This window comes from Schistocerca nitens, unplaced genomic scaffold, assembly GCF_023898315.1.
Source record: "Schistocerca nitens isolate TAMUIC-IGC-003100 unplaced genomic scaffold, iqSchNite1.1 HiC_scaffold_15, whole genome shotgun sequence".
NCBI classification, from domain to species: Eukaryota; Metazoa; Arthropoda; class Insecta; order Orthoptera; family Acrididae; genus Schistocerca; species Schistocerca nitens.
The window spans coordinates 13,120-37,805 of record NW_026045569.1 but is presented as its reverse complement, the minus strand read 5'-3'; the positions used below and the strand labels follow the sequence as shown (position 1 = coordinate 37,805).

Below are 24,686 nucleotides of genomic sequence, written 5' to 3'. Positions count from 1 at the left end.
AAGGGCGAATTCCAAGCGTCAGCTTTCGCGTCAGCCGAGCAAAGTCGGGACAAGTCGGGACATACTACAGGATGGTCTGCGTGGAGTAACGACGACAAAAACGTTAATTTAACAGCACGCGGCTCACATACTATATACGAAAAAACTAGCGTTACTTGCGGTGGCCGGGAATCGAACCCGGATCAACTGCTTGGAAGGCAACTATGCTCACCATTACACCACCACCGCACAGCCGCTCCTCGCGACGCCGCGCTGTGTCGGCTTCCCGCCCGCCAGCAGCGGCCCACGGTGATAGTAGCTGTAGGCGCTTTACGAGCTAGGAGGGTGCATCCACACGCATTCGGGTAGCGCCTCCACGCACGCTGCGTCTTTGGGCGAGACTAGTCGCCGCAGCCGCAAGGTTACTCACACGATAGTGATGAGTGGTCGTTTTAAGGCAGTGTAGTGGAGGACTCCGCGTGTGTAGCACTTTTTTCGGTTTCATCCGACGTCGCTGGGTGGCAATCCCACTTTCCCTGCAGAAAACTGCTCGGGAAGCACGGGCAGCTTGTCGAGCATCGGTGGTTCAGTGGCATGTGCCTCAGTAGTGCAGTAAGCAGCGCGTAAGTCTCATAATCTTAAGGTTTGCCGGCACGATAACTCAGCGTGTTCGGTCTGACAGTTATCTGCCCTCTGTAATAAAAGACTGAGTCAACGATGAACTTGAACGGGCGTCATCGGACGTCCGCCCCCAACAAATGCAACGAACGAAATGAGAAGAAAAAAAAAGTGGTAGAATGCTCGCTTAGCACGCGGGCGGCCCGGGTTCGATTCCCGGCCGATGTATCGTTCTGCTGTTATCGCTATAATGCTGCCGCACCGATTCCTCGCTTGAGCTCCGTCAGCCTCAGGAATGTATAGCAGGATTCGCTGTGAGAAGAACCAAACACGCAGCACGCAAGAGACCGTACTTGGACGGTCGCGTGCTATTTCTGAGCTGTAACGTCGGCCTGGCCCAACAGGCCGCTGTGTTCAGGCGCCGCAAGGGCGATGGACTGTAACCTCAGGCAGTGCTGCGTTCCGTTGAAAAAGCTGCGGCAGCAGTTTAATCTAGCAAGTCGGGAAAGCACGTGTAGCAACACAACAGATTCTTCAGAGCGCGCAAACTCTCTATCTCTAATATGCGAGACTTACCAAGTTTCCTGGAACGTTGCTCGCAACGTGCCTCGGTAGCGCAGTAGGTAGCGCGTAAGTCTCATAATCTTAAGGTCGTGAGTTCGATCCTCACCCGGGGCATTTAATTTGCTGTACATCACGGCTGAATTAACGGTGTTGCTGTTGCTAGGGAACGAACTTAATTGTCATTCGTTATCCACAAGGAGTCTACGCTCAGCGTCAAAATGTTTATTTCCAATTATGACAACGTACAACTTTGATCTTTCTCTTAACCTGTTATGAGTAAAATAACGAATAGTCAATTTCGAGCTGTGCGCAAATATGCTGGCAAACAGAGAACAGCAGTGAGTCCAGGTTCAGCACGAAATACGAGAGGAAACGGAGTGAACCTCACGTCATAGCGCAAATCCGGTGTGGTCTAGTGGCGCCGGCACGGTAGCTCAGCGCGCTCGGTCAGAGGGTTAGCTGCCCTCTGTAATTAAAAAAAAACTGAGTTAATGGATCAACAACGAACTGGAACGGGTGTCTTTCGACGTCCTCCCAGAGCAGATACAACGAACGAAAACGAACAAAATGAGATTTAAAAAAAAAAAAAAAAGTGGCTAGGATACCTGGCTTTCACCCAGGAGGCCCGGGTTCGATTCCCGGTACCGGAACGGAAGTTTTTACGCACCCAACGCTCCATGTTTTGGCCTTCCAACGTTCGTTTTTCGCCCTCCTTGCGGAGCTTCAACCGAATGTAATCGGGGAAAACAGGCACATGATGCAATTACTGTCAGCACCGGGGTAAAGGGAGAGGAGGCGCTGGTCAGCTGTTGGGCTGCTACCAGCGTCAGTGGGAAGTCGGTGAAGTCGCCAGTTGCGCCAGAAGCCAGATATTACCGTAGTACGCCTACACACGCGTTCCAGTTATTCACGTTGCTTGCAGCCGCTCCATCCGCAAGAAGCGTGAGCCCGGATAGCTCAGTCGGTAGAGCATTAGGCTTTTAACCTAAGGGTCCAGGGTTCGAGTCCCTGTCCGGGCGAAGATTTTTAACGTTTCCGTAATGGCTCGTCTCGTAGCGATGGTAGCCCTGCCGTAATCAGTGCACGGAGTTCGTTTCCTGTCAAAATTCTGCGCAGACGGGTTTGATTTTTCACGATTCGAGGGACTCTTCAGTTACGAGCAGTCGTGGCCGAGTGGTTAAGGCGTCTGACTAGAAATCAGATTCCCTCTGGCAGCGTAGGTTCGAGTCCTACCGACTGCGTCCGTTTTTTCTTTTTTTGTTTAAGAAGAAGGAGCAGAAAATTTCGCAGTTTGCCTGTCGTTTTGGTACCTCGCCTCTCACAGCCGTTTATAGTGCCTGTCCTTTTGATAAGGGCGAATTCCAAGCGTCAGCTTTCGCGTCAGCCGAGCAAAGTCGGGACAAGTCGGGACATACTACAGGATGGTCTGCGTGGAGTAACGACGACAAAAACGTTAATTTAACAGCACGCGGCTCACATACTATATACGAAAAAACTAGCGTTACTTGCGGTGGCCGGGAATCGAACCCGGATCAACTGCTTGGAAGGCAACTATGCTCACCATTACACCACCACCGCACAGCCGCTCCTCGCGACGCCGCGCTGTGTCGGCTTCCCGCCCGCCAGCAGCGGCCCACGGTGATAGTAGCTGTAGGCGCTTTACGAGCTAGGAGGGTGCATCCACACGCATTCGGGTAGCGCCTCCACGCACGCTGCGTCTTTGGGCGAGACTAGTCGCCGCAGCCGCAAGGTTACTCACACGATAGTGATGAGTGGTCGTTTTAAGGCAGTGTAGTGGAGGACTCCGCGTGTGTAGCACTTTTTTCGGTTTCATCCGACGTCGCTGGGTGGCAATCCCACTTTCCCTGCAGAAAACTGCTCGGGAAGCACGGGCAGCTTGTCGAGCATCGGTGGTTCAGTGGCATGTGCCTCAGTAGTGCAGTAAGCAGCGCGTAAGTCTCATAATCTTAAGGTTTGCCGGCACGATAACTCAGCGTGTTCGGTCTGACAGTTATCTGCCCTCTGTAATAAAAGACTGAGTCAACGATGAACTTGAACGGGCGTCATCGGACGTCCGCCCCCAACAAATGCAACGAACGAAATGAGAAGAAAAAAAAAGTGGTAGAATGCTCGCTTAGCACGCGGGCGGCCCGGGTTCGATTCCCGGCCGATGTATCGTTCTGCTGTTATCGCTATAATGCTGCCGCACCGATTCCTCGCTTGAGCTCCGTCAGCCTCAGGAATGTATAGCAGGATTCGCTGTGAGAAGAACCAAACACGCAGCACGCAAGAGACCGTACTTGGACGGTCGCGTGCTATTTCTGAGCTGTAACGTCGGCCTGGCCCAACAGGCCGCTGTGTTCAGGCGCCGCAAGGGCGATGGACTGTAACCTCAGGCAGTGCTGCGTTCCGTTGAAAAAGCTGCGGCAGCAGTTTAATCTAGCAAGTCGGGAAAGCACGTGTAGCAACACAACAGATTCTTCAGAGCGCGCAAACTCTCTATCTCTAATATGCGAGACTTACCAAGTTTCCTGGAACGTTGCTCGCAACGTGCCTCGGTAGCGCAGTAGGTAGCGCGTAAGTCTCATAATCTTAAGGTCGTGAGTTCGATCCTCACCCGGGGCATTTAATTTGCTGTACATCACGGCTGAATTAACGGTGTTGCTGTTGCTAGGGAACGAACTTAATTGTCATTCGTTATCCACAAGGAGTCTACGCTCAGCGTCAAAATGTTTATTTCCAATTATGACAACGTACAACTTTGATCTTTCTCTTAACCTGTTATGAGTAAAATAACGAATAGTCAATTTCGAGCTGTGCGCAAATATGCTGGCAAACAGAGAACAGCAGTGAGTCCAGGTTCAGCACGAAATACGAGAGGAAACGGAGTGAACCTCACGTCATAGCGCAAATCCGGTGTGGTCTAGTGGCGCCGGCACGGTAGCTCAGCGCGCTCGGTCAGAGGGTTAGCTGCCCTCTGTAATTAAAAAAAAACTGAGTTAATGGATCAACAACGAACTGGAACGGGTGTCTTTCGACGTCCTCCCAGAGCAGATACAACGAACGAAAACGAACAAAATGAGATTTAAAAAAAAAAAAAAAGTGGCTAGGATACCTGGCTTTCACCCAGGAGGCCCGGGTTCGATTCCCGGTACCGGAACGGAAGTTTTTACGCACCCAACGCTCCATGTTTTGGCCTTCCAACGTTCGTTTTTCGCCCTCCTTGCGGAGCTTCAACCGAATGTAATCGGGGAAAACAGGCACATGATGCAATTACTGTCAGCACCGGGGTAAAGGGAGAGGAGGCGCTGGTCAGCTGTTGGGCTGCTACCAGCGTCAGTGGGAAGTCGGTGAAGTCGCCAGTTGCGCCAGAAGCCAGATATTACCGTAGTACGCCTACACACGCGTTCCAGTTATTCACGTTGCTTGCAGCCGCTCCATCCGCAAGAAGCGTGAGCCCGGATAGCTCAGTCGGTAGAGCATTAGGCTTTTAACCTAAGGGTCCAGGGTTCGAGTCCCTGTCCGGGCGAAGATTTTTAACGTTTCCGTAATGGCTCGTCTCGTAGCGATGGTAGCCCTGCCGTAATCAGTGCACGGAGTTCGTTTCCTGTCAAAATTCTGCGCAGACGGGTTTGATTTTTCACGATTCGAGGGACTCTTCAGTTACGAGCAGTCGTGGCCGAGTGGTTAAGGCGTCTGACTAGAAATCAGATTCCCTCTGGGAGCGTAGGTTCGAGTCCTACCGACTGCGTCCGTTTTTTCTTTTTTTGTTTAAGAAGAAGGAGCAGAAAATTTCGCAGTTTGCCTGTCGTTTTGGTACCTCGCCTCTCACAGCCGTTTATAGTGCCTGTCCTTTTGATAAGGGCGAATTCCAAGCGTCAGCTTTCGCGTCAGCCGAGCAAAGTCGGGACAAGTCGGGACATACTACAGGATGGTCTGCGTGGAGTAACGACGACAAAAACGTTAATTTAACAGCACGCGGCTCACATACTATATACGAAAAAACTAGCGTTACTTGCGGTGGCCGGGAATCGAACCCGGATCAACTGCTTGGAAGGCAACTATGCTCACCATTACACCACCACCGCACAGCCGCTCCTCGCGACGCCGCGCTGTGTCGGCTTCCCGCCCGCCAGCAGCGGCCCACGGTGATAGTAGCTGTAGGCGCTTTACGAGCTAGGAGGGTGCATCCACACGCATTCGGGTAGCGCCTCCACGCACGCTGCGTCTTTGGGCGAGACTAGTCGCCGCAGCCGCAAGGTTACTCACACGATAGTGATGAGTGGTCGTTTTAAGGCAGTGTAGTGGAGGACTCCGCGTGTGTAGCACTTTTTTCGGTTTCATCCGACGTCGCTGGGTGGCAATCCCACTTTCCCTGCAGAAAACTGCTCGGGAAGCACGGGCAGCTTGTCGAGCATCGGTGGTTCAGTGGCATGTGCCTCAGTAGTGCAGTAAGCAGCGCGTAAGTCTCATAATCTTAAGGTTTGCCGGCACGATAACTCAGCGTGTTCGGTCTGACAGTTATCTGCCCTCTGTAATAAAAGACTGAGTCAACGATGAACTTGAACGGGCGTCATCGGACGTCCGCCCCCAACAAATGCAACGAACGAAATGAGAAGAAAAAAAAAGTGGTAGAATGCTCGCTTAGCACGCGGGCGGCCCGGGTTCGATTCCCGGCCGATGTATCGTTCTGCTGTTATCGCTATAATGCTGCCGCACCGATTCCTCGCTTGAGCTCCGTCAGCCTCAGGAATGTATAGCAGGATTCGCTGTGAGAAGAACCAAACACGCAGCACGCAAGAGACCGTACTTGGACGGTCGCGTGCTATTTCTGAGCTGTAACGTCGGCCTGGCCCAACAGGCCGCTGTGTTCAGGCGCCGCAAGGGCGATGGACTGTAACCTCAGGCAGTGCTGCGTTCCGTTGAAAAAGCTGCGGCAGCAGTTTAATCTAGCAAGTCGGGAAAGCACGTGTAGCAACACAACAGATTCTTCAGAGCGCGCAAACTCTCTATCTCTAATATGCGAGACTTACCAAGTTTCCTGGAACGTTGCTCGCAACGTGCCTCGGTAGCGCAGTAGGTAGCGCGTAAGTCTCATAATCTTAAGGTCGTGAGTTCGATCCTCACCCGGGGCATTTAATTTGCTGTACATCACGGCTGAATTAACGGTGTTGCTGTTGCTAGGGAACGAACTTAATTGTCATTCGTTATCCACAAGGAGTCTACGCTCAGCGTCAAAATGTTTATTTCCAATTATGACAACGTACAACTTTGATCTTTCTCTTAACCTGTTATGAGTAAAATAACGAATAGTCAATTTCGAGCTGTGCGCAAATATGCTGGCAAACAGAGAACAGCAGTGAGTCCAGGTTCAGCACGAAATACGAGAGGAAACGGAGTGAACCTCACGTCATAGCGCAAATCCGGTGTGGTCTAGTGGCGCCGGCACGGTAGCTCAGCGCGCTCGGTCAGAGGGTTAGCTGCCCTCTGTAATTAAAAAAAAACTGAGTTAATGGATCAACAACGAACTGGAACGGGTGTCTTTCGACGTCCTCCCAGAGCAGATACAACGAACGAAAACGAACAAAATGAGATTTAAAAAAAAAAAAAAAAGTGGCTAGGATACCTGGCTTTCACCCAGGAGGCCCGGGTTCGATTCCCGGTACCGGAACGGAAGTTTTTACGCACCCAACGCTCCATGTTTTGGCCTTCCAACGTTCGTTTTTCGCCCTCCTTGCGGAGCTTCAACCGAATGTAATCGGGGAAAACAGGCACATGATGCAATTACTGTCAGCACCGGGGTAAAGGGAGAGGAGGCGCTGGTCAGCTGTTGGGCTGCTACCAGCGTCAGTGGGAAGTCGGTGAAGTCGCCAGTTGCGCCAGAAGCCAGATATTACCGTAGTACGCCTACACACGCGTTCCAGTTATTCACGTTGCTTGCAGCCGCTCCATCCGCAAGAAGCGTGAGCCCGGATAGCTCAGTCGGTAGAGCATTAGGCTTTTAACCTAAGGGTCCAGGGTTCGAGTCCCTGTCCGGGCGAAGATTTTTAACGTTTCCGTAATGGCTCGTCTCGTAGCGATGGTAGCCCTGCCGTAATCAGTGCACGGAGTTCGTTTCCTGTCAAAATTCTGCGCAGACGGGTTTGATTTTTCACGATTCGAGGGACTCTTCAGTTACGAGCAGTCGTGGCCGAGTGGTTAAGGCGTCTGACTAGAAATCAGATTCCCTCTGGCAGCGTAGGTTCGAGTCCTACCGACTGCGTCCGTTTTTTCTTTTTTTGTTTAAGAAGAAGGAGCAGAAAATTTCGCAGTTTGCCTGTCGTTTTGGTACCTCGCCTCTCACAGCCGTTTATAGTGCCTGTCCTTTTGATAAGGGCGAATTCCAAGCGTCAGCTTTCGCGTCAGCCGAGCAAAGTCGGGACAAGTCGGGACATACTACAGGATGGTCTGCGTGGAGTAACGACGACAAAAACGTTAATTTAACAGCACGCGGCTCACATACTATATACGAAAAAACTAGCGTTACTTGCGGTGGCCGGGAATCGAACCCGGATCAACTGCTTGGAAGGCAACTATGCTCACCATTACACCACCACCGCACAGCCGCTCCTCGCGACGCCGCGCTGTGTCGGCTTCCCGCCCGCCAGCAGCGGCCCACGGTGATAGTAGCTGTAGGCGCTTTACGAGCTAGGAGGGTGCATCCACACGCATTCGGGTAGCGCCTCCACGCACGCTGCGTCTTTGGGCGAGACTAGTCGCCGCAGCCGCAAGGTTACTCACACGATAGTGATGAGTGGTCGTTTTAAGGCAGTGTAGTGGAGGACTCCGCGTGTGTAGCACTTTTTTCGGTTTCATCCGACGTCGCTGGGTGGCAATCCCACTTTCCCTGCAGAAAACTGCTCGGGAAGCACGGGCAGCTTGTCGAGCATCGGTGGTTCAGTGGCATGTGCCTCAGTAGTGCAGTAAGCAGCGCGTAAGTCTCATAATCTTAAGGTTTGCCGGCACGATAACTCAGCGTGTTCGGTCTGACAGTTATCTGCCCTCTGTAATAAAAGACTGAGTCAACGATGAACTTGAACGGGCGTCATCGGACGTCCGCCCCCAACAAATGCAACGAACGAAATGAGAAGAAAAAAAAAGTGGTAGAATGCTCGCTTAGCACGCGGGCGGCCCGGGTTCGATTCCCGGCCGATGTATCGTTCTGCTGTTATCGCTATAATGCTGCCGCACCGATTCCTCGCTTGAGCTCCGTCAGCCTCAGGAATGTATAGCAGGATTCGCTGTGAGAAGAACCAAACACGCAGCACGCAAGAGACCGTACTTGGACGGTCGCGTGCTATTTCTGAGCTGTAACGTCGGCCTGGCCCAACAGGCCGCTGTGTTCAGGCGCCGCAAGGGCGATGGACTGTAACCTCAGGCAGTGCTGCGTTCCGTTGAAAAAGCTGCGGCAGCAGTTTAATCTAGCAAGTCGGGAAAGCACGTGTAGCAACACAACAGATTCTTCAGAGCGCGCAAACTCTCTATCTCTAATATGCGAGACTTACCAAGTTTCCTGGAACGTTGCTCGCAACGTGCCTCGGTAGCGCAGTAGGTAGCGCGTAAGTCTCATAATCTTAAGGTCGTGAGTTCGATCCTCACCCGGGGCATTTAATTTGCTGTACATCACGGCTGAATTAACGGTGTTGCTGTTGCTAGGGAACGAACTTAATTGTCATTCGTTATCCACAAGGAGTCTACGCTCAGCGTCAAAATGTTTATTTCCAATTATGACAACGTACAACTTTGATCTTTCTCTTAACCTGTTATGAGTAAAATAACGAATAGTCAATTTCGAGCTGTGCGCAAATATGCTGGCAAACAGAGAACAGCAGTGAGTCCAGGTTCAGCACGAAATACGAGAGGAAACGGAGTGAACCTCACGTCATAGCGCAAATCCGGTGTGGTCTAGTGGCGCCGGCACGGTAGCTCAGCGCGCTCGGTCAGAGGGTTAGCTGCCCTCTGTAATTAAAAAAAAACTGAGTTAATGGATCAACAACGAACTGGAACGGGTGTCTTTCGACGTCCTCCCAGAGCAGATACAACGAACGAAAACGAACAAAATGAGATTTAAAAAAAAAAAAAAAAGTGGCTAGGATACCTGGCTTTCACCCAGGAGGCCCGGGTTCGATTCCCGGTACCGGAACGGAAGTTTTTACGCACCCAACGCTCCATGTTTTGGCCTTCCAACGTTCGTTTTTCGCCCTCCTTGCGGAGCTTCAACCGAATGTAATCGGGGAAAACAGGCACATGATGCAATTACTGTCAGCACCGGGGTAAAGGGAGAGGAGGCGCTGGTCAGCTGTTGGGCTGCTACCAGCGTCAGTGGGAAGTCGGTGAAGTCGCCAGTTGCGCCAGAAGCCAGATATTACCGTAGTACGCCTACACACGCGTTCCAGTTATTCACGTTGCTTGCAGCCGCTCCATCCGCAAGAAGCGTGAGCCCGGATAGCTCAGTCGGTAGAGCATTAGGCTTTTAACCTAAGGGTCCAGGGTTCGAGTCCCTGTCCGGGCGAAGATTTTTAACGTTTCCGTAATGGCTCGTCTCGTAGCGATGGTAGCCCTGCCGTAATCAGTGCACGGAGTTCGTTTCCTGTCAAAATTCTGCGCAGACGGGTTTGATTTTTCACGATTCGAGGGACTCTTCAGTTACGAGCAGTCGTGGCCGAGTGGTTAAGGCGTCTGACTAGAAATCAGATTCCCTCTGGCAGCGTAGGTTCGAGTCCTACCGACTGCGTCCGTTTTTTCTTTTTTTGTTTAAGAAGAAGGAGCAGAAAATTTCGCAGTTTGCCTGTCGTTTTGGTACCTCGCCTCTCACAGCCGTTTATAGTGCCTGTCCTTTTGATAAGGGCGAATTCCAAGCGTCAGCTTTCGCGTCAGCCGAGCAAAGTCGGGACAAGTCGGGACATACTACAGGATGGTCTGCGTGGAGTAACGACGACAAAAACGTTAATTTAACAGCACGCGGCTCACATACTATATACGAAAAAACTAGCGTTACTTGCGGTGGCCGGGAATCGAACCCGGATCAACTGCTTGGAAGGCAACTATGCTCACCATTACACCACCACCGCACAGCCGCTCCTCGCGACGCCGCGCTGTGTCGGCTTCCCGCCCGCCAGCAGCGGCCCACGGTGATAGTAGCTGTAGGCGCTTTACGAGCTAGGAGGGTGCATCCACACGCATTCGGGTAGCGCCTCCACGCACGCTGCGTCTTTGGGCGAGACTAGTCGCCGCAGCCGCAAGGTTACTCACACGATAGTGATGAGTGGTCGTTTTAAGGCAGTGTAGTGGAGGACTCCGCGTGTGTAGCACTTTTTTCGGTTTCATCCGACGTCGCTGGGTGGCAATCCCACTTTCCCTGCAGAAAACTGCTCGGGAAGCACGGGCAGCTTGTCGAGCATCGGTGGTTCAGTGGCATGTGCCTCAGTAGTGCAGTAAGCAGCGCGTAAGTCTCATAATCTTAAGGTTTGCCGGCACGATAACTCAGCGTGTTCGGTCTGACAGTTATCTGCCCTCTGTAATAAAAGACTGAGTCAACGATGAACTTGAACGGGCGTCATCGGACGTCCGCCCCCAACAAATGCAACGAACGAAATGAGAAGAAAAAAAAAGTGGTAGAATGCTCGCTTAGCACGCGGGCGGCCCGGGTTCGATTCCCGGCCGATGTATCGTTCTGCTGTTATCGCTATAATGCTGCCGCACCGATTCCTCGCTTGAGCTCCGTCAGCCTCAGGAATGTATAGCAGGATTCGCTGTGAGAAGAACCAAACACGCAGCACGCAAGAGACCGTACTTGGACGGTCGCGTGCTATTTCTGAGCTGTAACGTCGGCCTGGCCCAACAGGCCGCTGTGTTCAGGCGCCGCAAGGGCGATGGACTGTAACCTCAGGCAGTGCTGCGTTCCGTTGAAAAAGCTGCGGCAGCAGTTTAATCTAGCAAGTCGGGAAAGCACGTGTAGCAACACAACAGATTCTTCAGAGCGCGCAAACTCTCTATCTCTAATATGCGAGACTTACCAAGTTTCCTGGAACGTTGCTCGCAACGTGCCTCGGTAGCGCAGTAGGTAGCGCGTAAGTCTCATAATCTTAAGGTCGTGAGTTCGATCCTCACCCGGGGCATTTAATTTGCTGTACATCACGGCTGAATTAACGGTGTTGCTGTTGCTAGGGAACGAACTTAATTGTCATTCGTTATCCACAAGGAGTCTACGCTCAGCGTCAAAATGTTTATTTCCAATTATGACAACGTACAACTTTGATCTTTCTCTTAACCTGTTATGAGTAAAATAACGAATAGTCAATTTCGAGCTGTGCGCAAATATGCTGGCAAACAGAGAACAGCAGTGAGTCCAGGTTCAGCACGAAATACGAGAGGAAACGGAGTGAACCTCACGTCATAGCGCAAATCCGGTGTGGTCTAGTGGCGCCGGCACGGTAGCTCAGCGCGCTCGGTCAGAGGGTTAGCTGCCCTCTGTAATTAAAAAAAAACTGAGTTAATGGATCAACAACGAACTGGAACGGGTGTCTTTCGACGTCCTCCCAGAGCAGATACAACGAACGAAAACGAACAAAATGAGATTTAAAAAAAAAAAAAAAGTGGCTAGGATACCTGGCTTTCACCCAGGAGGCCCGGGTTCGATTCCCGGTACCGGAACGGAAGTTTTTACGCACCCAACGCTCCATGTTTTGGCCTTCCAACGTTCGTTTTTCGCCCTCCTTGCGGAGCTTCAACCGAATGTAATCGGGGAAAACAGGCACATGATGCAATTACTGTCAGCACCGGGGTAAAGGGAGAGGAGGCGCTGGTCAGCTGTTGGGCTGCTACCAGCGTCAGTGGGAAGTCGGTGAAGTCGCCAGTTGCGCCAGAAGCCAGATATTACCGTAGTACGCCTACACACGCGTTCCAGTTATTCACGTTGCTTGCAGCCGCTCCATCCGCAAGAAGCGTGAGCCCGGATAGCTCAGTCGGTAGAGCATTAGGCTTTTAACCTAAGGGTCCAGGGTTCGAGTCCCTGTCCGGGCGAAGATTTTTAACGTTTCCGTAATGGCTCGTCTCGTAGCGATGGTAGCCCTGCCGTAATCAGTGCACGGAGTTCGTTTCCTGTCAAAATTCTGCGCAGACGGGTTTGATTTTTCACGATTCGAGGGACTCTTCAGTTACGAGCAGTCGTGGCCGAGTGGTTAAGGCGTCTGACTAGAAATCAGATTCCCTCTGGGAGCGTAGGTTCGAGTCCTACCGACTGCGTCCGTTTTTTCTTTTTTTGTTTAAGAAGAAGGAGCAGAAAATTTCGCAGTTTGCCTGTCGTTTTGGTACCTCGCCTCTCACAGCCGTTTATAGTGCCTGTCCTTTTGATAAGGGCGAATTCCAAGCGTCAGCTTTCGCGTCAGCCGAGCAAAGTCGGGACAAGTCGGGACATACTACAGGATGGTCTGCGTGGAGTAACGACGACAAAAACGTTAATTTAACAGCACGCGGCTCACATACTATATACGAAAAAACTAGCGTTACTTGCGGTGGCCGGGAATCGAACCCGGATCAACTGCTTGGAAGGCAACTATGCTCACCATTACACCACCACCGCACAGCCGCTCCTCGCGACGCCGCGCTGTGTCGGCTTCCCGCCCGCCAGCAGCGGCCCACGGTGATAGTAGCTGTAGGCGCTTTACGAGCTAGGAGGGTGCATCCACACGCATTCGGGTAGCGCCTCCACGCACGCTGCGTCTTTGGGCGAGACTAGTCGCCGCAGCCGCAAGGTTACTCACACGATAGTGATGAGTGGTCGTTTTAAGGCAGTGTAGTGGAGGACTCCGCGTGTGTAGCACTTTTTTCGGTTTCATCCGACGTCGCTGGGTGGCAATCCCACTTTCCCTGCAGAAAACTGCTCGGGAAGCACGGGCAGCTTGTCGAGCATCGGTGGTTCAGTGGCATGTGCCTCAGTAGTGCAGTAAGCAGCGCGTAAGTCTCATAATCTTAAGGTTTGCCGGCACGATAACTCAGCGTGTTCGGTCTGACAGTTATCTGCCCTCTGTAATAAAAGACTGAGTCAACGATGAACTTGAACGGGCGTCATCGGACGTCCGCCCCCAACAAATGCAACGAACGAAATGAGAAGAAAAAAAAAGTGGTAGAATGCTCGCTTAGCACGCGGGCGGCCCGGGTTCGATTCCCGGCCGATGTATCGTTCTGCTGTTATCGCTATAATGCTGCCGCACCGATTCCTCGCTTGAGCTCCGTCAGCCTCAGGAATGTATAGCAGGATTCGCTGTGAGAAGAACCAAACACGCAGCACGCAAGAGACCGTACTTGGACGGTCGCGTGCTATTTCTGAGCTGTAACGTCGGCCTGGCCCAACAGGCCGCTGTGTTCAGGCGCCGCAAGGGCGATGGACTGTAACCTCAGGCAGTGCTGCGTTCCGTTGAAAAAGCTGCGGCAGCAGTTTAATCTAGCAAGTCGGGAAAGCACGTGTAGCAACACAACAGATTCTTCAGAGCGCGCAAACTCTCTATCTCTAATATGCGAGACTTACCAAGTTTCCTGGAACGTTGCTCGCAACGTGCCTCGGTAGCGCAGTAGGTAGCGCGTAAGTCTCATAATCTTAAGGTCGTGAGTTCGATCCTCACCCGGGGCATTTAATTTGCTGTACATCACGGCTGAATTAACGGTGTTGCTGTTGCTAGGGAACGAACTTAATTGTCATTCGTTATCCACAAGGAGTCTACGCTCAGCGTCAAAATGTTTATTTCCAATTATGACAACGTACAACTTTGATCTTTCTCTTAACCTGTTATGAGTAAAATAACGAATAGTCAATTTCGAGCTGTGCGCAAATATGCTGGCAAACAGAGAACAGCAGTGAGTCCAGGTTCAGCACGAAATACGAGAGGAAACGGAGTGAACCTCACGTCATAGCGCAAATCCGGTGTGGTCTAGTGGCGCCGGCACGGTAGCTCAGCGCGCTCGGTCAGAGGGTTAGCTGCCCTCTGTAATTAAAAAAAAACTGAGTTAATGGATCAACAACGAACTGGAACGGGTGTCTTTCGACGTCCTCCCAGAGCAGATACAACGAACGAAAACGAACAAAATGAGATTTAAAAAAAAAAAAAAAAGTGGCTAGGATACCTGGCTTTCACCCAGGAGGCCCGGGTTCGATTCCCGGTACCGGAACGGAAGTTTTTACGCACCCAACGCTCCATGTTTTGGCCTTCCAACGTTCGTTTTTCGCCCTCCTTGCGGAGCTTCAACCGAATGTAATCGGGGAAAACAGGCACATGATGCAATTACTGTCAGCACCGGGGTAAAGGGAGAGGAGGCGCTGGTCAGCTGTTGGGCTGCTACCAGCGTCAGTGGGAAGTCGGTGAAGTCGCCAGTTGCGCCAGAAGCCAGATATTACCGTAGTACGCCTACACACGCGTTCCAGTTATTCACGTTGCTTGCAGCCGCTCCATCCGCAAGAAGCGTGAGCCCGGATAGCTCAGTCGGTAGAGCATTAGGCTTTTAACCTAAGGGTCCAGGGTTCGAGTCCCTGTCCGGGCGAAGATTTTTAACGTTTCCGTAATGGCTCGTCTCGTAGCGATGGTAGCCCTGCCGTAATCAGTGCACGGAGTTCGTTTCCTGTCAAAATTCTGCGCAGACGGGTTTGATTTTTCACGATTCGAGGGACTCTTCAGTTACGAGCAGTCGTGGCCGAGTGGTTAAGGCGTCTGACTAGAAATCAGATTCCCTCTGGGAGCGTAGGTTCGAGTCCTACCGACTGCGTCCGTTTTTTCTTTTTTTGTTTAAGAAGAAGGAGCAGAAAATTTCGCAGTTTGCCTGTCGTTTTGGTACCTCGCCTCTCACAGCCGTTTATAGTGCCTGTCCTTTTGATAAGGGCGAATTCCAAGCGTCAGCTTTCGCGTCAGCCGAGCAAAGTCGGGACAAGTCGGGACATACTACAGGATGGTCTGCGTGGAGTAACGACGACAAAAACGTTAATTTAACAGCACGCGGCTCACATACTATATACGAAAAAACTAGCGTTACTTGCGGTGGCCGGGAATCGAACCCGGATCAACTGCTTGGAAGGCAACTATGCTCACCATTACACCACCACCGCACAGCCGCTCCTCGCGACGCCGCGCTGTGTCGGCTTCCCGCCCGCCAGCAGCGGCCCACGGTGATAGTAGCTGTAGGCGCTTTACGAGCTAGGAGGGTGCATCCACACGCATTCGGGTAGCGCCTCCACGCACGCTGCGTCTTTGGGCGAGACTAGTCGCCGCAGCCGCAAGGTTACTCACACGATAGTGATGAGTGGTCGTTTTAAGGCAGTGTAGTGGAGGACTCCGCGTGTGTAGCACTTTTTTCGGTTTCATCCGACGTCGCTGGGTGGCAATCCCACTTTCCCTGCAGAAAACTGCTCGGGAAGCACGGGCAGCTTGTCGAGCATCGGTGGTTGAGTGGCATGTGCCTCAGTAGTGCAGTAAGCAGCGCGTAAGTCTCATAATCTTAAGGTTTGCCGGCACGATAACTCAGCGTGTTCGGTCTGACAGTTATCTGCCCTCTGTAATAAAAGACTGAGTCAACGATGAACTTGAACGGGCGTCATCGGACGTCCGCCCCCAACAAATGCAACGAACGAAATGAGAAGAAAAAAAAAGTGGTAGAATGCTCGCTTAGCACGCGGGCGGCCCGGGTTCGATTCCCGGCCGATGTATCGTTCTGCTGTTATCGCTATAATGCTGCCGCACCGATTCCTCGCTTGAGCTCCGTCAGCCTCAGGAATGTATAGCAGGATTCGCTGTGAGAAGAACCAAACACGCAGCACGCAAGAGACCGTACTTGGACGGTCGCGTGCTATTTCTGAGCTGTAACGTCGGCCTGGCCCAACAGGCCGCTGTGTTCAGGCGCCGCAAGGGCGATGGACTGTAACCTCAGGCAGTGCTGCGTTCCGTTGAAAAAGCTGCGGCAGCAGTTTAATCTAGCAAGTCGGGAAAGCACGTGTAGCAACACAACAGATTCTTCAGAGCGCGCAAACTCTCTATCTCTAATATGCGAGACTTACCAAGTTTCCTGGAACGTTGCTCGCAACGTGCCTCGGTAGCGCAGTAGGTAGCGCGTAAGTCTCATAATCTTAAGGTCGTGAGTTCGATCCTCACCCGGGGCATTTAATTTGCTGTACATCACGGCTGAATTAACGGTGTTGCTGTTGCTAGGGAACGAACTTAATTGTCATTCGTTATCCACAAGGAGTCTACGCTCAGCGTCAAAATGTTTATTTCCAATTATGACAACGTACAACTTTGATCTTTCTCTTAACCTGTTATGAGTAAAATAACGAATAGTCAATTTCGAGCTGTGCGCAAATATGCTGGCAAACAGAGAACAGCAGTGAGTCCAGGTTCAGCACGAAATACGAGAGGAAACGGAGTGAACCTCACGTCATAGCGCAAATCCGGTGTGGTCTAGTGGCGCCGGCACGGTAGCTCAGCGCGCTCGGTCAGAGGGTTAGCTGCCCTCTGTAATTAAAAAAAAACTGAGTTAATGGATCAACAACGAACTGGAACGGGTGTCTTTCGACGTCCTCCCAGAGCAGATACAACGAACGAAAACGAACAAAATGAGATTTAAAAAAAAAAAAAAAAGTGGCTAGGATACCTGGCTTTCACCCAGGAGGCCCGGGTTCGATTCCCGGTACCGGAACGGAAGTTTTTACGCACCCAACGCTCCATGTTTTGGCCTTCCAACGTTCGTTTTTCGCCCTCCTTGCGGAGCTTCAACCGAATGTAATCGGGGAAAACAGGCACATGATGCAATTACTGTCAGCACCGGGGTAAAGGGAGAGGAGGCGCTGGTCAGCTGTTGGGCTGCTACCAGCGTCAGTGGGAAGTCGGTGAAGTCGCCAGTTGCGCCAGAAGCCAGATATTACCGTAGTACGCCTACACACGCGTTCCAGTTATTCACGTTGCTTGCAGCCGCTCCATCCGCAAGAAGCGTGAGCCCGGATAGCTCAGTCGGTAGAGCATTAGGCTTTTAACCTAAGGGTCCAGGGTTCGAGTCCCTGTCCGGGCGAAGATTTTTAACGTTTCCGTAATGGCTCGTCTCGTAGCGATGGTAGCCCTGCCGTAATCAGTGCACGGAGTTCGTTTCCTGTCAAAATTCTGCGCAGACGGGTTTGATTTTTCACGATTCGAGGGACTCTTCAGTTACGAGCAGTCGTGGCCGAGTGGTTAAGGCGTCTGACTAGAAATCAGATTCCCTCTGGGAGCGTAGGTTCGAGTCCTACCGACTGCGTCCGTTTTTTCTTTTTTTGTTTAAGAAGAAGGAGCAGAAAATTTCGCAGTTTGCCTGTCGTTTTGGTACCTCGCCTCTCACAGCCGTTTATAGTGCCTGTCCTTTTGATAAGGGCGAATTCCAAGCGTCAGCTTTCGCGTCAGCCGAGCAAAGTCGGGACAAGTCGGGACATACTACAGGATGGTCTGCGTGGAGTAACGACGACAAAAACGTTAATTTAACAGCACGCGGCTCACATACTATATACGAAAAAACTAGCGTTACTTGCGGTGGCCGGGAATCGAACCCGGATCAACTGCTTGGAAGGCAACTATGCTCACCATTACACCACCACCGCACAGCCGCTCCTCGCGACGCCGCGCTGTGTCGGCTTCCCGCCCGCCAGCAGCGGCCCACGGTGATAGTAGCTGTAGGCGCTTTACGAGCTAGGAGGGTGCATCCACACGCATTCGGGTAGCGCCTCCACGCACGCTGCGTCTTTGGGCGAGACTAGTCGCCGCAGCCGCAAGGTTACTCACACGATAGTGATGAGTGGTCGTTTTAAGGCAGTGTAGTGGAGGACTCCGCGTGTGTAGCACTTTTTTCGGTTTCATCCGACGTCGCTGGGTGGCAATCCCACTTTCCCTGCAGAAAACTGCTCGGGAAGCACGGGCAGCTTGTCGAGCATCGGTGGTTGAGTGGCATGTGCCTCAGTAGTGCAGTAAGCAGCGCGTAAGTCTCATAATCTTAAGGTTTGCCGGCACGATAACTCAGCGTGTTCGGTCTGACAGTTATCTGCCCTCTGTAATAAAAGACTGAGTCAACGATGAACTTGAACGGGCGTCATCGGACGTCCGCCCCCAACAAATGCAACGAACGAAATGAGAAGAAAAAAAAAGTGGTAGAATGCTCGCTTAGCACGCGGGCGGCCCGGGTTCGATTCCCGGCCGATGTATCGTTCTGCTGTTATCGCTATAATGCTGCCGCACCGATTCCTCGCTTGAGCTCCGTCAGCCTCAGGAATGTATAGCAGGATTCGCTGTGAGAAGAACCAAACACGCAGCACGCAAGAGACCGTACTTGGACGGTCGCGTGCTATTTCTGAGCTGTAACGTCGGCCTGGCCCAACAGGCCGCTGTGTTCAGGCGCCGCAAGGGCGATGGACTGTAACCTCAGGCAGTGCTGCGTTCCGTTGAAAAAGCTGCGGCAGCAGTTTAATCTAGCAAGTCGGGAAAGCACGTGTAGCAACACAACAGATTCTTCAGAGCGCGCAAACTCTCTATCTCTAATATGCGAGACTTACCAAGTTTCCTGGAACGTTGCTCGCAACGTGCCTCGGTAGCGCAGTAGGTAGCGCGTAAGTCTCATAATCTTAAGGTCGTGAGTTCGATCCTCACCCGGGGCATTTAATTTGCTGTACATCACGGCTGAATTAACGGTGTTGCTGTTGCTAGGGAACGAACTTAATTGTCATTCGTTATCCACAAGGAGTCTACGCTCAGCGTCAAAATGTTTATTTCCAATTATGACAACGTACAACTTTGATCTTTCTCTTAACCTGTTATGAGTAAAATAACGAATAGTCAATTTCGAGCTGTGCGCAAATATGCTGGCAAACAGAGAACAGCAGTGAGTCCAGGTTCAGCACGAAATACGAGAGGAAACGGAGTGAACCTCACGTCATAGCGCAAATCCGGTGTGGTCTAGTGGCGCCGGCACGGTAGCTCAGCGCGCTCGGTCAGAGGGTTAGCTGCCCTCTGTAATTAAAAAAAAACTGAGTTAATGGATCAACAACGAACTGGAACGGGTGTCTTTCGACGTCCTCCCAGAGCAGATACAACGAACGAAAACGAACAAAATGAGATTTAAAAAAAAAAAAAAAGTGGCTAGGATACCTGGCTTTCACCCAGGAGGCCCGGGTTCGATTCCCGGTACCGGAACGGAAGTTTTTACGCACCCAACGCTCCATGTTTTGGCCTTCCAACGTTCGTTTTTCGCCCTCCTTGCGGAGCTTCAACCGAATGTAATCGGGGAAAACAGGCACATGATGCAATTACTGTCAGCACCGGGGTAAAGGGAGAGGAGGCGCTGGTCAGCTGTTGGGCTGCTACCAGCGTCAGTGGGAAGTCGGTGAAGTCGCCAGTTGCGCCAGAAGCCAGATATTACCGTAGTACGCCTACACACGCGTTCCAGTTATTCACGTTGCTTGCAGCCGCTCCATCCGCAAGAAGCGTGAGCCCGGATAGCTCAGTCGGTAGAGCATTAGGCTTTTAACCTAAGGGTCCAGGGTTCGAGTCCCTGTCCGGGCGAAGATTTTTAACGTTTCCGTAATGGCTCGTCTCGTAGCGATGGTAGCCCTGCCGTAATCAGTGCACGGAGTTCGTTTCCTGTCAAAATTCTGCGCAGACGGGTTTGATTTTTCACGATTCGAGGGACTCTTCAGTTACGAGCAGTCGTGGCCGAGTGGTTAAGGCGTCTGACTAGAAATCAGATTCCCTCTGGGAGCGTAGGTTCGAGTCCTACCGACTGCGTCCGTTTTTTCTTTTTTTGTTTAAGAAGAAGGAGCAGAAAATTTCGCAGTTTGCCTGTCGTTTTGGTACCTCGCCTCTCACAGCCGTTTATAGTGCCTGTCCTTTTGATAAGGGCGAATTCCAAGCGTCAGCTTTCGCGTCAGCCGAGCAAAGTCGGGACAAGTCGGGACATACTACAGGATGGTCTGCGTGGAGTAACGACGACAAAAACGTTAATTTAACAGCACGCGGCTCACATACTATATACGAAAAAACTAGCGTTACTTGCGGTGGCCGGGAATCGAACCCGGATCAACTGCTTGGAAGGCAACTATGCTCACCATTACACCACCACCGCACAGCCGCTCCTCGCGACGCCGCGCTGTGTCGGCTTCCCGCCCGCCAGCAGCGGCCCACGGTGATAGTAGCTGTAGGCGCTTTACGAGCTAGGAGGGTGCATCCACACGCATTCGGGTAGCGCCTCCACGCACGCTGCGTCTTTGGGCGAGACTAGTCGCCGCAGCCGCAAGGTTACTCACACGATAGTGATGAGTGGTCGTTTTAAGGCAGTGTAGTGGAGGACTCCGCGTGTGTAGCACTTTTTTCGGTTTCATCCGACGTCGCTGGGTGGCAATCCCACTTTCCCTGCAGAAAACTGCTCGGGAAGCACGGGCAGCTTGTCGAGCATCGGTGGTTCAGTGGCATGTGCCTCAGTAGTGCAGTAAGCAGCGCGTAAGTCTCATAATCTTAAGGTTTGCCGGCACGATAACTCAGCGTGTTCGGTCTGACAGTTATCTGCCCTCTGTAATAAAAGACTGAGTCAACGATGAACTTGAACGGGCGTCATCGGACGTCCGCCCCCAACAAATGCAACGAACGAAATGAGAAGAAAAAAAAAGTGGTAGAATGCTCGCTTAGCACGCGGGCGGCCCGGGTTCGATTCCCGGCCGATGTATCGTTCTGCTGTTATCGCTATAATGCTGCCGCACCGATTCCTCGCTTGAGCTCCGTCAGCCTCAGGAATGTATAGCAGGATTCGCTGTGAGAAGAACCAAACACGCAGCACGCAAGAGACCGTACTTGGACGGTCGCGTGCTATTTCTGAGCTGTAACGTCGGCCTGGCCCAACAGGCCGCTGTGTTCAGGCGCCGCAAGGGCGATGGACTGTAACCTCAGGCAGTGCTGCGTTCCGTTGAAAAAGCTGCGGCAGCAGTTTAATCTAGCAAGTCGGGAAAGCACGTGTAGCAACACAACAGATTCTTCAGAGCGCGCAAACTCTCTATCTCTAATATGCGAGACTTACCAAGTTTCCTGGAACGTTGCTCGCAACGTGCCTCGGTAGCGCAGTAGGTAGCGCGTAAGTCTCATAATCTTAAGGTCGTGAGTTCGATCCTCACCCGGGGCATTTAATTTGCTGTACATCACGGCTGAATTAACGGTGTTGCTGTTGCTAGGGAACGAACTTAATTGTCATTCGTTATCCACAAGGAGTCTACGCTCAGCGTCAAAATGTTTATTTCCAATTATGACAACGTACAACTTTGATCTTTCTCTTAACCTGTTATGAGTAAAATAACGAATAGTCAATTTCGAGCTGTGCGCAAATATGCTGGCAAACAGAGAACAGCAGTGAGTCCAGGTTCAGCACGAAATACGAGAGGAAACGGAGTGAACCTCACGTCATAGCGCAAATCCGGTGTGGTCTAGTGGCGCCGGCACGGTAGCTCAGCGCGCTCGGTCAGAGGGTTAGCTGCCCTCTGTAATTAAAAAAAAACTGAGTTAATGGATCAACAACGAACTGGAACGGGTGTCTTTCGACGTCCTCCCAGAGCAGATACAACGAACGAAAACGAACAAAATGAGATTTAAAAAAAAAAAAAAAAGTGGCTAGGATACCTGGCTTTCACCCAGGAGGCCCGGGTTCGATTCCCGGTACCGGAACGGAAGTTTTTACGCACCCAACGCTCCATGTTTTGGCCTTCCAACGTTCGTTTTTCGCCCTCCTTGCGGAGCTTCAACCGAATGTAATCGGGGAAAACAGGCACATGATGCAATTACTGTCAGCACCGGGGTAAAGGGAGAGGAGGCGCTGGTCAGCTGTTGGGCTGCTACCAGCGTCAGTGGGAAGTCGGTGAAGTCGCCAGTTGCGCCAGAAGCCAGATATTACCGTAGTACGCCTACACACGCGTTCCAGTTATTCACGTTGCTTGCAGCCGCTCCATCCGCAAGAAGCGTGAGCCCGGATAGCTCAGTCGGTAGAGCATTAGGCTTTTAACCTAAGGGTCCAGGGTTCGAGTCCCTGTCCGGGCGAAGATTTTTAACGTTTCCGTAATGGCTCGTCTCGTAGCGATGGTAGCCCTGCCGTAATCAGTGCACGGAGTTCGTTTCCTGTCAAAATTCTGCGCAGACGGGTTTGATTTTTCACGATTCGAGGGACTCTTCAGTTACGAGCAGTCGTGGCCGAGTGGTTAAGGCGTCTGACTAGAAATCAGATTCCCTCTGGGAGCGTAGGTTCGAGTCCTACCGACTGCGTCCGTTTTTTCTTTTTTTGTTTAAGAAGAAGGAGCAGAAAATTTCGCAGTTTGCCTGTCGTTTTGGTACCTCGCCTCTCACAGCCGTTTATAGTGCCTGTCCTTTTGATAAGGGCGAATTCCAAGCGTCAGCTTTCGCGTCAGCCGAGCAAAGTCGGGACAAGTCGGGACATACTACAGGATGGTCTGCGTGGAGTAACGACGACAAAAACGTTAATTTAACAGCACGCGGCTCACATACTATATACGAAAAAACTAGCGTTACTTGCGGTGGCCGGGAATCGAACCCGGATCAACTGCTTGGAAGGCAACTATGCTCACCATTACACCACCACCGCACAGCCGCTCCTCGCGACGCCGCGCTGTGTCGGCTTCCCGCCCGCCAGCAGCGGCCCACGGTGATAGTAGCTGTAGGCGCTTTACGAGCTAGGAGGGTGCATCCACACGCATTCGGGTAGCGCCTCCACGCACGCTGCGTCTTTGGGCGAGACTAGTCGCCGCAGCCGCAAGGTTACTCACACGATAGTGATGAGTGGTCGTTTTAAGGCAGTGTAGTGGAGGACTCCGCGTGTGTAGCACTTTTTTCGGTTTCATCCGACGTCGCTGGGTGGCAATCCCACTTTCCCTGCAGAAAACTGCTCGGGAAGCACGGGCAGCTTGTCGAGCATCGGTGGTTCAGTGGCATGTGCCTCAGTAGTGCAGTAAGCAGCGCGTAAGTCTCATAATCTTAAGGTTTGCCGGCACGATAACTCAGCGTGTTCGGTCTGACAGTTATCTGCCCTCTGTAATAAAAGACTGAGTCAACGATGAACTTGAACGGGCGTCATCGGACGTCCGCCCCCAACAAATGCAACGAACGAAATGAGAAGAAAAAAAAAGTGGTAGAATGCTCGCTTAGCACGCGGGCGGCCCGGGTTCGATTCCCGGCCGATGTATCGTTCTGCTGTTATCGCTATAATGCTGCCGCACCGATTCCTCGCTTGAGCTCCGTCAGCCTCAGGAATGTATAGCAGGATTCGCTGTGAGAAGAACCAAACACGCAGCACGCAAGAGACCGTACTTGGACGGTCGCGTGCTATTTCTGAGCTGTAACGTCGGCCTGGCCCAACAGGCCGCTGTGTTCAGGCGCCGCAAGGGCGATGGACTGTAACCTCAGGCAGTGCTGCGTTCCGTTGAAAAAGCTGCGGCAGCAGTTTAATCTAGCAAGTCGGGAAAGCACGTGTAGCAACACAACAGATTCTTCAGAGCGCGCAAACTCTCTATCTCTAATATGCGAGACTTACCAAGTTTCCTGGAACGTTGCTCGCAACGTGCCTCGGTAGCGCAGTAGGTAGCGCGTAAGTCTCATAATCTTAAGGTCGTGAGTTCGATCCTCACCCGGGGCATTTAATTTGCTGTACATCACGGCTGAATTAACGGTGTTGCTGTTGCTAGGGAACGAACTTAATTGTCATTCGTTATCCACAAGGAGTCTACGCTCAGCGTCAAAATGTTTATTTCCAATTATGACAACGTACAACTTTGATCTTTCTCTTAACCTGTTATGAGTAAAATAACGAATAGTCAATTTCGAGCTGTGCGCAAATATGCTGGCAAACAGAGAACAGCAGTGAGTCCAGGTTCAGCACGAAATACGAGAGGAAACGGAGTGAACCTCACGTCATAGCGCAAATCCGGTGTGGTCTAGTGGCGCCGGCACGGTAGCTCAGCGCGCTCGGTCAGAGGGTTAGCTGCCCTCTGTAATTAAAAAAAAACTGAGTTAATGGATCAACAACGAACTGGAACGGGTGTCTTTCGACGTCCTCCCAGAGCAGATACAACGAACGAAAACGAACAAAATGAGATTTAAAAAAAAAAAAAAAAAGTGGCTAGGATACCTGGCTTTCACCCAGGAGGCCCGGGTTCGATTCCCGGTACCGGAACGGAAGTTTTTACGCACCCAACGCTCCATGTTTTGGCCTTCCAACGTTCGTTTTTCGCCCTCCTTGCGGAGCTTCAACCGAATGTAATCGGGGAAAACAGGCACATGATGCAATTACTGTCAGCACCGGGGTAAAGGGAGAGGAGGCGCTGGTCAGCTGTTGGGCTGCTACCAGCGTCAGTGGGAAGTCGGTGAAGTCGCCAGTTGCGCCAGAAGCCAGATATTACCGTAGTACGCCTACACACGCGTTCCAGTTATTCACGTTGCTTGCAGCCGCTC

General features: G+C 51.8%; 38 non-coding genes across 38 annotated transcripts; 28 read left to right on the top strand and 10 right to left on the bottom strand.

The window, feature by feature from the left end:
* Nucleotides 1–156: 156 nt before the first annotated feature.
* On the bottom strand, nucleotides 157–228 carry Trnag-ucc (transfer RNA glycine (anticodon UCC)). The gene has a single exon. It is a non-coding gene; the product is annotated as a tRNA-Gly (tRNA).
* Nucleotides 229–1,202: 974 nt separating this feature from the next.
* Nucleotides 1,203–1,275, top strand: Trnam-cau (transfer RNA methionine (anticodon CAU)). The gene has a single exon. It is a non-coding gene; the product is annotated as a tRNA-Met (tRNA).
* Nucleotides 1,276–2,107: 832 nt separating this feature from the next.
* Trnak-uuu (transfer RNA lysine (anticodon UUU)) lies at nucleotides 2,108–2,180 on the top strand. Its single transcript has one exon. It is a non-coding gene; the product is annotated as a tRNA-Lys (tRNA).
* A 140-nt stretch (nucleotides 2,181–2,320) lies between these two features.
* Trnas-aga (transfer RNA serine (anticodon AGA)) lies at nucleotides 2,321–2,402 on the top strand. Its single transcript has one exon. It is a non-coding gene; the product is annotated as a tRNA-Ser (tRNA).
* A 265-nt stretch (nucleotides 2,403–2,667) lies between these two features.
* Nucleotides 2,668–2,739, bottom strand: Trnag-ucc (transfer RNA glycine (anticodon UCC)). Its single transcript has one exon. It is a non-coding gene; the product is annotated as a tRNA-Gly (tRNA).
* Nucleotides 2,740–3,713: 974 nt separating this feature from the next.
* Nucleotides 3,714–3,786, top strand: Trnam-cau (transfer RNA methionine (anticodon CAU)). The gene has a single exon. It is a non-coding gene; the product is annotated as a tRNA-Met (tRNA).
* Nucleotides 3,787–4,617: 831 nt separating this feature from the next.
* On the top strand, nucleotides 4,618–4,690 carry Trnak-uuu (transfer RNA lysine (anticodon UUU)). The gene has a single exon. It is a non-coding gene; the product is annotated as a tRNA-Lys (tRNA).
* A 140-nt stretch (nucleotides 4,691–4,830) lies between these two features.
* Nucleotides 4,831–4,912, top strand: Trnas-aga (transfer RNA serine (anticodon AGA)). The gene has a single exon. It is a non-coding gene; the product is annotated as a tRNA-Ser (tRNA).
* Nucleotides 4,913–5,177: 265 nt separating this feature from the next.
* Nucleotides 5,178–5,249, bottom strand: Trnag-ucc (transfer RNA glycine (anticodon UCC)). The gene has a single exon. It is a non-coding gene; the product is annotated as a tRNA-Gly (tRNA).
* Nucleotides 5,250–6,223: 974 nt separating this feature from the next.
* On the top strand, nucleotides 6,224–6,296 carry Trnam-cau (transfer RNA methionine (anticodon CAU)). Its single transcript has one exon. It is a non-coding gene; the product is annotated as a tRNA-Met (tRNA).
* Nucleotides 6,297–7,128: 832 nt separating this feature from the next.
* On the top strand, nucleotides 7,129–7,201 carry Trnak-uuu (transfer RNA lysine (anticodon UUU)). The gene has a single exon. It is a non-coding gene; the product is annotated as a tRNA-Lys (tRNA).
* A 140-nt stretch (nucleotides 7,202–7,341) lies between these two features.
* Nucleotides 7,342–7,423, top strand: Trnas-aga (transfer RNA serine (anticodon AGA)). Its single transcript has one exon. It is a non-coding gene; the product is annotated as a tRNA-Ser (tRNA).
* A 265-nt stretch (nucleotides 7,424–7,688) lies between these two features.
* On the bottom strand, nucleotides 7,689–7,760 carry Trnag-ucc (transfer RNA glycine (anticodon UCC)). Its single transcript has one exon. It is a non-coding gene; the product is annotated as a tRNA-Gly (tRNA).
* A 974-nt stretch (nucleotides 7,761–8,734) lies between these two features.
* Nucleotides 8,735–8,807, top strand: Trnam-cau (transfer RNA methionine (anticodon CAU)). Its single transcript has one exon. It is a non-coding gene; the product is annotated as a tRNA-Met (tRNA).
* An 832-nt stretch (nucleotides 8,808–9,639) lies between these two features.
* On the top strand, nucleotides 9,640–9,712 carry Trnak-uuu (transfer RNA lysine (anticodon UUU)). The gene has a single exon. It is a non-coding gene; the product is annotated as a tRNA-Lys (tRNA).
* A 140-nt stretch (nucleotides 9,713–9,852) lies between these two features.
* Nucleotides 9,853–9,934, top strand: Trnas-aga (transfer RNA serine (anticodon AGA)). The gene has a single exon. It is a non-coding gene; the product is annotated as a tRNA-Ser (tRNA).
* A 265-nt stretch (nucleotides 9,935–10,199) lies between these two features.
* Nucleotides 10,200–10,271, bottom strand: Trnag-ucc (transfer RNA glycine (anticodon UCC)). The gene has a single exon. It is a non-coding gene; the product is annotated as a tRNA-Gly (tRNA).
* Nucleotides 10,272–11,245: 974 nt separating this feature from the next.
* Trnam-cau (transfer RNA methionine (anticodon CAU)) lies at nucleotides 11,246–11,318 on the top strand. The gene has a single exon. It is a non-coding gene; the product is annotated as a tRNA-Met (tRNA).
* An 831-nt stretch (nucleotides 11,319–12,149) lies between these two features.
* Nucleotides 12,150–12,222, top strand: Trnak-uuu (transfer RNA lysine (anticodon UUU)). Its single transcript has one exon. It is a non-coding gene; the product is annotated as a tRNA-Lys (tRNA).
* Nucleotides 12,223–12,362: 140 nt separating this feature from the next.
* Nucleotides 12,363–12,444, top strand: Trnas-aga (transfer RNA serine (anticodon AGA)). Its single transcript has one exon. It is a non-coding gene; the product is annotated as a tRNA-Ser (tRNA).
* A 265-nt stretch (nucleotides 12,445–12,709) lies between these two features.
* Nucleotides 12,710–12,781, bottom strand: Trnag-ucc (transfer RNA glycine (anticodon UCC)). The gene has a single exon. It is a non-coding gene; the product is annotated as a tRNA-Gly (tRNA).
* A 974-nt stretch (nucleotides 12,782–13,755) lies between these two features.
* On the top strand, nucleotides 13,756–13,828 carry Trnam-cau (transfer RNA methionine (anticodon CAU)). Its single transcript has one exon. It is a non-coding gene; the product is annotated as a tRNA-Met (tRNA).
* An 832-nt stretch (nucleotides 13,829–14,660) lies between these two features.
* Trnak-uuu (transfer RNA lysine (anticodon UUU)) lies at nucleotides 14,661–14,733 on the top strand. Its single transcript has one exon. It is a non-coding gene; the product is annotated as a tRNA-Lys (tRNA).
* A 140-nt stretch (nucleotides 14,734–14,873) lies between these two features.
* On the top strand, nucleotides 14,874–14,955 carry Trnas-aga (transfer RNA serine (anticodon AGA)). The gene has a single exon. It is a non-coding gene; the product is annotated as a tRNA-Ser (tRNA).
* A 265-nt stretch (nucleotides 14,956–15,220) lies between these two features.
* On the bottom strand, nucleotides 15,221–15,292 carry Trnag-ucc (transfer RNA glycine (anticodon UCC)). The gene has a single exon. It is a non-coding gene; the product is annotated as a tRNA-Gly (tRNA).
* A 974-nt stretch (nucleotides 15,293–16,266) lies between these two features.
* Trnam-cau (transfer RNA methionine (anticodon CAU)) lies at nucleotides 16,267–16,339 on the top strand. Its single transcript has one exon. It is a non-coding gene; the product is annotated as a tRNA-Met (tRNA).
* An 832-nt stretch (nucleotides 16,340–17,171) lies between these two features.
* Nucleotides 17,172–17,244, top strand: Trnak-uuu (transfer RNA lysine (anticodon UUU)). The gene has a single exon. It is a non-coding gene; the product is annotated as a tRNA-Lys (tRNA).
* A 140-nt stretch (nucleotides 17,245–17,384) lies between these two features.
* Nucleotides 17,385–17,466, top strand: Trnas-aga (transfer RNA serine (anticodon AGA)). Its single transcript has one exon. It is a non-coding gene; the product is annotated as a tRNA-Ser (tRNA).
* A 265-nt stretch (nucleotides 17,467–17,731) lies between these two features.
* On the bottom strand, nucleotides 17,732–17,803 carry Trnag-ucc (transfer RNA glycine (anticodon UCC)). The gene has a single exon. It is a non-coding gene; the product is annotated as a tRNA-Gly (tRNA).
* A 974-nt stretch (nucleotides 17,804–18,777) lies between these two features.
* Trnam-cau (transfer RNA methionine (anticodon CAU)) lies at nucleotides 18,778–18,850 on the top strand. Its single transcript has one exon. It is a non-coding gene; the product is annotated as a tRNA-Met (tRNA).
* Nucleotides 18,851–19,681: 831 nt separating this feature from the next.
* Nucleotides 19,682–19,754, top strand: Trnak-uuu (transfer RNA lysine (anticodon UUU)). The gene has a single exon. It is a non-coding gene; the product is annotated as a tRNA-Lys (tRNA).
* Nucleotides 19,755–19,894: 140 nt separating this feature from the next.
* Trnas-aga (transfer RNA serine (anticodon AGA)) lies at nucleotides 19,895–19,976 on the top strand. The gene has a single exon. It is a non-coding gene; the product is annotated as a tRNA-Ser (tRNA).
* A 265-nt stretch (nucleotides 19,977–20,241) lies between these two features.
* Trnag-ucc (transfer RNA glycine (anticodon UCC)) lies at nucleotides 20,242–20,313 on the bottom strand. The gene has a single exon. It is a non-coding gene; the product is annotated as a tRNA-Gly (tRNA).
* Nucleotides 20,314–21,287: 974 nt separating this feature from the next.
* On the top strand, nucleotides 21,288–21,360 carry Trnam-cau (transfer RNA methionine (anticodon CAU)). Its single transcript has one exon. It is a non-coding gene; the product is annotated as a tRNA-Met (tRNA).
* Nucleotides 21,361–22,192: 832 nt separating this feature from the next.
* On the top strand, nucleotides 22,193–22,265 carry Trnak-uuu (transfer RNA lysine (anticodon UUU)). The gene has a single exon. It is a non-coding gene; the product is annotated as a tRNA-Lys (tRNA).
* A 140-nt stretch (nucleotides 22,266–22,405) lies between these two features.
* On the top strand, nucleotides 22,406–22,487 carry Trnas-aga (transfer RNA serine (anticodon AGA)). The gene has a single exon. It is a non-coding gene; the product is annotated as a tRNA-Ser (tRNA).
* Nucleotides 22,488–22,752: 265 nt separating this feature from the next.
* On the bottom strand, nucleotides 22,753–22,824 carry Trnag-ucc (transfer RNA glycine (anticodon UCC)). Its single transcript has one exon. It is a non-coding gene; the product is annotated as a tRNA-Gly (tRNA).
* A 974-nt stretch (nucleotides 22,825–23,798) lies between these two features.
* On the top strand, nucleotides 23,799–23,871 carry Trnam-cau (transfer RNA methionine (anticodon CAU)). Its single transcript has one exon. It is a non-coding gene; the product is annotated as a tRNA-Met (tRNA).
* The last annotated feature ends 815 nt before the right edge of the window (nucleotides 23,872–24,686 follow it).